The sequence below is a fragment of the Schistocerca americana genome, chromosome 2 (assembly GCF_021461395.2).
Source record: "Schistocerca americana isolate TAMUIC-IGC-003095 chromosome 2, iqSchAmer2.1, whole genome shotgun sequence".
NCBI classification, from domain to species: domain Eukaryota; kingdom Metazoa; phylum Arthropoda; class Insecta; order Orthoptera; family Acrididae; genus Schistocerca; species Schistocerca americana.
The window spans coordinates 283460451-283471626 of NC_060120.1; positions in this window are offsets into that span (position 1 = coordinate 283460451).

Genomic DNA, 11176 nt, shown 5'->3' on the forward strand with positions numbered 1-11176 from the left:
TTATGATTCTGTTATGATTCTAGTCTATGTTGTATTCTGAAGTCGATTCTGGTCTCTTCTGATGTTGAGACTACCTTTCTGTTTCCCACGCTCTTGTGCATATACTACAATGAAGAAACACTTGGGTGAGATGATTTCAATTTATTTACCGTGGTGAAACATATTTTGAGAGGAGTTTACACTGACATTGCATAGTTACGATCACGCCGCATATAGATATGGGGCTATGTTCTTACACACAGTAAAAAGGTTGCTCATAGGCTGGATGTAGTTAGTTGAATGGAAGCTGGTTATGGCACAGTAAATTATCTTTACTCTTCATCTCATCGTTGCTACCTTCTCCTGAAGTATAAAGTGATGTTCGCCATGTTAAAGAATTGTGGGGGGTGAACATGATGTTCTGTTTGGTTGTCACGAATCTGAATATCGTACTTGTAGGTTGAATGTCTAAGCAGGTTTTTTAAATTTTCTTATTTCTGTGCTGACAGAAAACAGATCTTTATTTCTCTAATTCTTTCAGGTTTATTGCAAATTTCAAGTCATTCTGTGTTATACAATGGCTAAGATTTATCCCATGTCATACTGTAGTCATCTTGTTATTTCCAGGTGGGGGACAGGAGGGGAGAGCTGTGGGGTTTCCCAGAGGGGCAAGGGTTAGTTAATTGATCGATTTAATTAGTTAGTCAATCAAATTGATATCAAAAGTGTGCTTTTATCAGTGAGGGGAGTTCCCAGAGAGGTGGTGGAGGAGGAGGAGGGAGAGGGGGAAGGGTGTGGGTTTCTTGGAAGGATGGATTATCCCCAGGGGGTCGTAATCCATATAGCAGAACAATTGGTTAAGGACCTGTCAATCGAAAGAAAGCAGTAGGTTTCCTCCTGAGTGTGTACTCACCCCGATGTAGGCAAACCGCACTAACAAATTGCGCTCACGCCGCCAGTGTTCTACTCCTGGCATTAAATTCTTAAACATCTGCTATTGTATATGAGTGGTCCCTGTTTCATTAAAAAGTTCAGTTGTTCATGGCAAGTCACCTGCACTGATGTGGAAATCGCTTAGTAATCCTGTGTGAGTATTTTAAACAAACACGCCCACAATAGCCATTTAGTTACCCAATAATGATACCACTCTGTTGGGGATGATATCACTTCACTGCCACAATACTGTGGCTTTCCAAAAATCGCAGCTGGTTTGATTCATGATCTAACATCATTCCTATGCAGACACGTTTACTCTCACTAGAGTTTAAACTGATTAATAATTTGAAAATTGATATGTTCTTCTGTTTCAGTAACTTTGTCAATGGATACACAACATAATCATTTGGGAAATCATTTGAACCAGCCACACACACACACACACACACACACACACACAAACACACACATACCTCCTGAAAATACTTATATAATGCAGACTGTTTTGATGCAGAACACTAAATCATGGTGATGTTGACTGTTTTATAACCGATTTCTAACTGAAACCATTCTGTGTTGCTGGTACTTATATTAATTTCATGTTGCAGTGGGGGGAACATCACAGAAAAGGTGTATGGTGATTGCAGTACAGAAGGCTGGGCACCTCTTTTAAATCTATGGTGGAAATATACTGGTATTACTAACACTACTCTACTGCTACAGCTACTGCTACTACTACTATACTACCACCTTAGTGACTGTCCCATAATGAACACACACACACACACACACACACACACACACACACACACACACACACACGCAACCCCCCCTCCCCCCCCCCCCCCCCCCCACTAACACACATCTTTATGAACTTCTTTGAGCATGTTTTACCTGTACCATAAGTTTCTGTTTATTGTATGCGACAGAAATTATGTCAGAGACATATATTTGTGCCCTGGTAATTGCTTTCCTATGTTGGAATATTAGCAGCGTCACTAGAAACAGAATAGATCAAGCAGTTATGTTTGTGGGCAAGAAATAGCATATCCTAAATCCTTTCTTGTACTGGAATGTTAGTAATGTCACCAGAAGTACAGTAGGGTAAATAGGAAATAGAATGCACAGTGGATGCACACAGCTGGCTGCAAGGCGTGGTGCAGTAGACATGCTTAGGATTCCTGGTCAGAGTAGGACTCGTGGCATGGTGAGGCACCTACAGGCTTCACGAGCCCTGTGCCAGAACAGAAGGAAGGCTGTTACTACAGGACTGCTGAAGCCGTTCCCACTGTGAACAGCATATGTTTAATTAAGTAAATTTTGCTGTGCTGTTAGACTATAAAACGATAACTGTTTAAATAAAAATGATGTGGCACCATTTTAAACTTAGGATAAGTGCACTGTCTGGGATTTTCTGAAATTTACTACCATTTCAGGCTTAGCACAAGTGCCGATCTTGGATTTTTTGAATTTCCTGCTGTGCTAGTTTTATAATCTTGGCTATTTCGAATTTCCCGCCATTTTATACTTAGGACAGGTGGGATGGCTCTGCCATCTTGGATTGTGACATCAGATGGATAGGGGGAAGAGTGGGAGTGATGTCTTGCAACATTGCATAGTATCATAGGAGAAAGTAGGTTTCTGGAAATTTGGCAACAAGGCAGGCTGTCCTAGAGATGGTTTATTTTATTTATCGTATGGCAATACAGACACATAAGAAAGAAACAGACAAATCACTAATATAACAAACGTTAATAATTGCAAACAAGCATTACTAATATAACAAAGTTTACGGGTTACAAACAAGCGTCAAGTCTATTAATATAATCTATCGACTCTGGAGTTGCGAGCAGGAAGTCGTCGGGGCTCCCATTATAGGCTCTTCTGGAACAGTCTTCAACAATGTGGCTGATGGTCTGACTTTCTCCGCAGTCACAATGAGGGGATAGTATTTTACCCCATTTACACAGGGAGTAAGCACATCTACCAATAAGAGTTCTAATCCTATTTACAGTGGACCACGTTTTGCGTGGTAGGTCAAAACCAGGTGGCTTTTGTGTGATGCAAGGCATGTTATGATTTTGCCATACGTTCCATTTTTCAGACCATGCGTTTATGATACTGAAACCTTCTTGTACACAGTTCCTTGCTGTTCTTGTTGGCGGGTTCCTAGACCGAAGCCTATTAGTTTTTGCAGCCTGAATGTCTTGGTGGGCTGGCAGGCTTCGATTTCCCATGATGTTTTTGTATTCACGTACAAGGGCGTCAGTACATCGCAGGTGTGGTGGCGGGATGTGACTTAATATTGGGAGCTGTTGCGTTGGAGTGGGTTTAATTACTCCAGAAATCACCGTTAAGTGTTATGCAACTGGACATCCACCTTTTTTACATGTGGGCTGTTTAGCCAAATGGGAGCACAGTATTCGGCAGCCGAGAATACAATTGCTAAAGCAGAGGTGCGGAGAGTGGAGACCGTTGCTCCTCAGGTAGTACCACAGAGCTTTTGAATAATGTTGTTTCTTGTCTTTAATATTTCGGCTGTCTTTGTTAGGTGCTCTTTGAAAGATAGTGTTCTGTCCAGCGTCATGCCCAAGTACTTCGGAGTTTTATTATGCCTGAGAACGGTGTTTTCAAATCGAATGTTGAGTTCCTTTCCAGAGAGTTTGTTGTTGAGATGGAAGCAACTAACCTCTGTTTTGGAAGCATTTGGTTGAAGTCTCCACTTACGGAAATATTCACCCATTATCTTCAGGTCTTTCGTTAGGATATCCTCAGATGCTTCAATTGTGCTACATCTTGTAGCGAGGGCCCAATTGTCAGCATGGTAAAATACCACTACTCAAGTAATCCCCTGAATTATAGAGACACATCACTGACATCGATTTGCAGCAGGGTTTTTGAACATATACTTTGTTCGAACATTATGAAATATCTCGAAGAAAATGACCATTCAGCACATTGCCAACATGGTTTCAGAAAATATAGTCCTTGTAAAAAACAACTGCCGTTTTATTCTAACGAATTAATTATTGCTATTGACAGGGATCTCAAGCTGATTCAACACTTTTTTAGGTTTTCTGAAGCTTTTGACACCGTTCTTCAGAAGGATCTAGTAATCAAGTTGCTTGCCTATGGAATATCATCTCAGCTGTGTGACTGGATTTGTGATTTCCTGTCAGAAAGGCCAGTGCACACAGTAATTAACGAGAGGTCATTGAGTGAAACAGAAGTGATATCTGGGATTTTCCAACGGAATATCATAGGCCCTCTGCTGTTATTAATCTACAAAGTTTTGGGAGACAATCTGAACAGCCCTCTTGGATTGTTTGTGGATGATGGTGTCATTTACCAAACTCGACAGAAGGTTTATACGAATTAGAGCATAATTTACTTACGATATGTGCATGGTATGGAAGGAGCAATTGGGTATGAACAATAAAAAGTGTGAGGTCTGCAACATGAGTACTAAAAATATTCCTTTAATTTTCAGTTACACGGTAACTCATGTTTATTTAAGGGTTGGCCAGTCTACTAAATACTTAGAAATTATAGATACAAACAACTTAAGTCAGTCTATCACGTGGAAAACTTTGCGGGGAAGGCGAATCAAAGAGTGCACATTATTGGGAGAACACTTAGAAGAACCAAAAGATCTACTACAGGAACTGAATACACCATACTTGTTCGTCCTTTTCTAGAGTTTTATTGTGCAGGTTGGGATCCTTACTAGATAGGATTGTCAGGGACACTGGAAAAGTTCATAGAAGGGCAGTGCGTTTCGAATTATCATGAAATAGTAGAGGGAGTGCCACGGTTTAGGATGACAATCTTCAAAACAAAGATGTTTTTTGGTTGCGGTTGCGAGCTAACATCCCAGAGATGTTCGGGATCACATGTGCTTCCTCTTCATCGAAATGTCTTGGCTGAAACTCGTCTAGGGGTTGAACTGCACGTGTCGCATTACACGCACTAAATTAGACACTTGTGACCCGTTGGTTAAATTGTCTGGCTGATGGCAAATTTGCAAAAAAACAAAGTTAATAACATATATTAGCGGTAATAATAATATCGGGAACTAAATTAACGACCCATAAATGATGTAGACCACACAGTTGCGATTTGGTTAGAATAATGTTTATTCAGAAAGCAAACTAATAGCGAAAGTGGTCGTATTTCGAGTTACTGTTACACTCGAGCGCATATCCATTTGACACAGTTCGAACATTAACAGTCTCATTGCGAAATACAAGTTGTCTACGCGAAATGTTAAGAGTTCACACCAGGCGCGCGGCTGCTCACCGCTCAGACACTAATTAGGCTGCGTTCACACTGCCGGCCGGGCCGGGCCGGGCTGACGCGTACTGGCTCGGCTCGTGCCTAGCGAGCTCAGGCCGACGTGTAGTGCATTTACATTGCGCGCCGCGCCGAGCCGGGACGGCGAAATGGGGGAAAAACCACTTCTCCGATTTTCATGTTTTAAAAATTCTTAGCGGTATATAAGATTTCGCCAGATCGTTTTATGAACTTATTTTTTCTTAAAAGTGTTACTTACGTCGTGAAAAAAGAAAAAGTCTACTTTTCGTTTCGCGTGATTTCTTAGTTTCGTAACGCTTCCCAACCGATTTTGAAGAAAGTATGCGGCTAAAAAATCTGATTTTTGTACATGTTGTAGTGTAACATCTTAGCTTCGTATTGAATCATTTATCTTTCCATATTTCTTAACAGTCATTGTGAAATGATGCTATTTGTCAACGTCGTGCACTTGATTTACAAATCTTGTAGTGAAAAAGTTATGTAGCGGGTAGCTTACTGTTAGATCCGTTTTAGACCATACATTGTTGGGAATGAAATGTAGCTAAAGGTACCAAAAAGTTTTTGAAATGATAATGATTCTGATATCTGTCTCTGGTCTCAAGTAATGCGAGCTATTCAGTGGCGTCAGTGCCGCGTCCGCAAGCCACGGAGTTCGCGCGGTTACAGCTTGGTTTAGTGTAGTCATATAATGCAGGACAGAAAAAAACTGATTACTAGTGATCATCGCAGACCTAGTGTCGGTCCCTCGTATTATTTTAATGGTCTCATTGTCTAGATAAGTCCAAATGTATAAGAATTTTTCCCTCGGCTACTGGACAATCATCTGCTACGCTTTTATAATTGGCCACACGTTGCATCACAAAAGACAAACAATTATTTGTCATCAACATCCTACAATTAGTATTATGTACATTTCGTATTTCGAACTAAAAGATAAGAGTATATTAATCTAAGACGAGTTCTTGCTCCTGATGCATTGTAAAACTAATCACAAAAACAAACTGGAGATTTGTGATACGTTTACTGCAGAAACTGAAGCGCAATTCTGTAGTCTCGTTGTCTAGTTTGACAGAAAAAATAATGGAGAGTTAATGAAACTACTGTAGATCGACACAGATGTGCGTTTCATTGTTCATCATTTTTTTTTTCCTTGGCGGGCTGCGCTGCACTGTCAAGGTAATCCCCACTCTTTGGCTAAATGGTTGTTAGCTGCCGGAGGCCAAATAAATAAATTTAAAAAAATCCCCACCTTTTGACAGCTGACAAGCAAGTCAGTAGAAAACGCAGCTGCAGTCAACAGTTGCTCGCCTTTAGCTAGTCTGTGCTGTCGTGTAGAACAATGTCTTCACTCTTTTATTGGTATTGTTTTGACTCTGCAGTAACTCGTCGAGTTTTGAAGTACAGAAGAACTAGGAGGTTATGGATTCATCCCATGAATAGCGACAGACAATTAGGAGAGTTTTTTTCTTTACATGAAGAACTTAAAAACTATCCTGAGAAATTTTATTCATATTACAGAATGAATCATAATACATTTCAGTATGTGCTGCAGAACATTCAAGACAAAATTTCGAAACAGAACACAAATTTTCGCAGAAGTATAACAGCAGAAGAAAAATTATGTATAACGATAAGGTAAAAAAAATGGCTCTGAGCACTATGGGACTTAACATCTGAGGTCGTCAGTCCCCTAGAACTTAGAACTACTTAAACCTAACTAACCTAAGGACATCACACACACCCATGCCCGAGGCAGGATTCGAACCTGCGACCGTAGCAGTCCCGCCGTTCCGGACTGCAGCGCCAGAACCGCTAGACCACCGCGGCCGGCACGATAAGGTAAGATTCGTTAGTACACACTTTTTGGTTTGCAGTAGAACTTTGTACAGCATTCACTACGTCCAATTAATTGTAGTCATGCTTTTGTATTTTAAGTTTCACAAACGCTTACCTCTGAGGGGAAGAGAGTTTGTGGGACTCCTGAGAATCATTAGGAAGTAATTAGCTTCGTCATTTTGGGTAATGTCTTGCTGTGTCTTCAACGAAGAACCGCAGAAATACTGCTTCAGAATTTTCCAAGTTTTTTCTTCTTTTTTCTTCATGATGCAGCGCTTGGCAGTGGTGATGGTTCATCATGTGGAGCCACTGATGACCTCACAGAGTTCTTTTCATTACCTTGTAAGATAGACAGAGTGATGGGCGAGGAGTTTTGAGATAATGCCCTTTGACTCTGTGGTTCTATTTCCACTGATAAGGAACTGTGCATAGCTCTTGGAACTTAGGAAAATCATATGACAGAACAAAGCTCGAGTGGAATTGCATTTTAGTGTACTATTCCCTGGATCACATGACCTTATTTTGCCAAGTTATACAAATTATTCTCTGTAACTGTCTCTCAGGTCTTCGCAGTTCGATTTCATTATTCTAATTGAAAGAATATAGAAGTGTGCAAGAAAATGTCTCTTTAATTATTTATTGTTGTATAACAGTGAAATGACATGGACTAAGTAAATATCTACCGTGCAAACAAAACTGTTAAACCTTCGCCCAACACCACATTTGAGTAACACATTTTACGATTTTTTTTTCCCAGGTACCTGTCCACTGGCATCTCCTTTCATGCACTAGCATCGTCATTCCGATTAGGAGTGTCCACCGTATCAGTGGTCGCGAAAGACGTTTGTATGGCCATATGGGAGTCACTTGCTCCCATTCTTTTACCAACGCCAACTGTTTCTCGATTTAAAGAAGTTGCCAGTGAAATGCATACGAGATGGGGATTTCCAAACTGTGTTGGATGTATAGACGGAATCTTTTTGGCAGCATGTTTTACAATTACAAACAGTATTATTCGATTGTACTCTAAGCAGTTGCTGATGCAAATTACAAATTTATAGCTGTAGATGTCGGTGCCTACGGTAAACAGTCTGATGCAGGCGTGTTTAAAGAAAGTACGTTATATAAGAAACTTACAAATGGGAAGCTGTTATTAACGCCACCAACAAGACTCGAAGGAATGTGTCAGGAACTACCGTACGTCATTTTAGGAGATGAAGCTTACCCCTTATTAGAGAATTTGATGAGACCTTTTCCTTTCAGAAATTTGGACAACGAGAAGATTCTATACACTGATATGCATTCCAGAGCAAGAAAAGTTGTTGAATGTGCATCTGGTACAATGACCAATAAATGGAGACTACTGAGGAAGGAAATTGAAACATCCATTGACGTAGCTGATCACATAGTCAAGTGCATTTGTCTACTTCATAATATTGTCATTGACAGAGAAGGATGCAATTTTGAAGCTGAAAAGTTTTGTAACAATGCTGATATGAAGACAACTGGTGCCACATTCAACAGAAATTCCACATTACGTTCGAAAACTGTCAGGAACACTTTTGTCGAATATTTCGTTATAAATGCAACTTAAAATAATTAAAAAACCTTTCAAAAATAAATTTTGGAATTGAAAGTACTTAGCTATTTACTGTGGTTTTGTGTATCTCATTTCATTGTAAATAAAACAAATAAAATTCTAAAGGAAAATAATTTATATATGTGTGTACTATCTGAAACACACTCCTTGGTTACTTCGTTCCATAATCTGGAAACTCCATAATTACTGTCATACTAGCCGAATTTCTGATACCAAGTTGATGGACACAAGTTAATGTCATGTATATGTTATTCTGCATTCATTAAAGTAAGAACATCGCAAAAAGATGTCACAGACAACAGCTTATAGTAAAGCGCCACAGCATGAGTTTACAATGCATTGTCATCTGGTAGGGACACATTTCCGTCCCTCATTGACACTCATATCTGTCTCCGTTTACAAGTAAATCCGAACTATTCAGTGGCGGCAATGCCGCTATCGCTGGCAAGCTATTGTTGTAAATGCATGTAAATACGGTAGATTAAGTGATGCGTGTACTGCAGCAGCTGTAGTGCTGGGAGGCTCATGCCGTGCCGGCGCGGCCCGGCCGCCAGTGTGAACACTGCAATTCAGAACCATGTGTTTGATATCAAAGCGAAATTTTCTAAGTCGTTTCACTTCCTAGCTGTCTAAAGACCGACTGTACGCTTTCGCGTCTGCATCCGAACTGTATACCCTTTGGTGTGTCTAGACCAGAACTGTCCGCTTTCGCGTCTCCACCAGCACTGCCATCTGCCCGTCCCCGGCAGCGTTTTCCGCGCGCCGAATATCCTCGCTCAACTAACTAGTCTCAACTGAAACCGTCCATCTGATCAGCTTCAGTTTATTCTACATTATTCTACATTTTAACATAATTAAATAATCAAAGCTTGGCCACTTTCACGTTGTAAATAAAGTAACAATAATATCCATTACATAACAGACGTTAAATTCTTTTACACAAAACCAATACAGTTTCCTTCTTAGCTTTGAATGCCATTGCGAGTAGCCTTGCAACAATGTGCTTTCCTATAAATAAAGAATAAAAGTAACTATTATGCACTAAAATTCACAATATTTTATTACCTAATGATTCAATAAGGTGTCAATATACACTGAAGAGGAATTAACGCTCATACATAGGTGTACAGACAGTCTTTCTTTCCCTCGCTGTATTTGCCAGTGGAACGGAAAGGAAATGACTAGCAGTGGTGCAGGGTGCCCTCCCCATGCACCTTACAATGGCTTGCGAAGCATGCCTGTAGATGTAGATGTAAATTTACTCTACCTATTAAGATGTCAGCTCATCCATTTACATACACGCAGAACTCGCAGAAGGATGCTGATTGTCTCTCGTTAAAAACCTGCGCATTACCTTCTAATTTTCTCACTGCAGTCACTTTGCGTAACTTACGTGAGAGGTTCTAACTTGTTTGTCCACAATATTTAGAAGAAACTGTATAGAGCTGTCCTCTGAACCTCACCTCTCAACTCCCCTTTGGTCAGAGTATAGCTTACCTGCCGTATTCTCACGACCCCTCAAGTCTTCGATATACAGCATTTGAATCCACCCGATTACGACAAGTAAGACATGTCCCCCGCCAAGCCACAGACCTCTGCTAATTCTCTCGGAAGCACACCACGTCACGTCAGCGTTGTTCCATTACTTAGAAGACTGTCTAGTCCTCCTCCACGTGTCACTAACAAGGTAGGGAACGATCACAACGAGAAAAAATTTGGAAATTTGTGGTAAGCTTCTATGGGACCAAACTGCTGAGGTCACCGGTCCCTAGACTTGCAGACTACTTCATCTAACTTAAACTAACTTACTTTAAGAACAGCACACACACCCATTCCCGAGGGAGGACTAGAACCTACAACGAGAGGAGCTGCGCGGACCGTGACAAGGTGCCCCAGACCGCGTGGCTACCCCAACGAGAAAAATAGCACAGTGACGTACAGATGAAAATTCACGACTGAGCAAAGTATACGTGAACTGCAAAAAGAAATTCAGAAGCATAACACACACAGTTCACTGATATCAAATGCCTGTCAATAAATATCATGTCCCAACTTCTTTATCGTATTCCTATGATTACTAGACTAGAAATTCGACAGTGTAAATGATGTCACAATCTTAGTTGACAGCACATTCTCTCGCGCGCTCTCTCTCTCTCTTTCCCTCCTCATTACTTTTGTAACATCCAATGGTGTAAAACTACGAACCATACGAACTTCGCTAATGATAGAGACTCAATAAGATTTTACCGCATCTCTCCCTTCCGATTCATCAAAAACAAATACCGTCCGAATGGTGACATCTGCCATATGTACGATATTCCAGTGTCTTTTATTCTTATTACAATGCAAAGTTCGTTTGGACACGCATGAATATCCACAGGAATTTTGCATCGTAATCACAATAATAAGTGCATGCATGTACGAAGGAACTTTGCATCATAATCAGAATAACACAGGCACTGAAATACCGCACTTCTCTGCCAATACTAGGCAAGTGACTTTCAGGTAAAA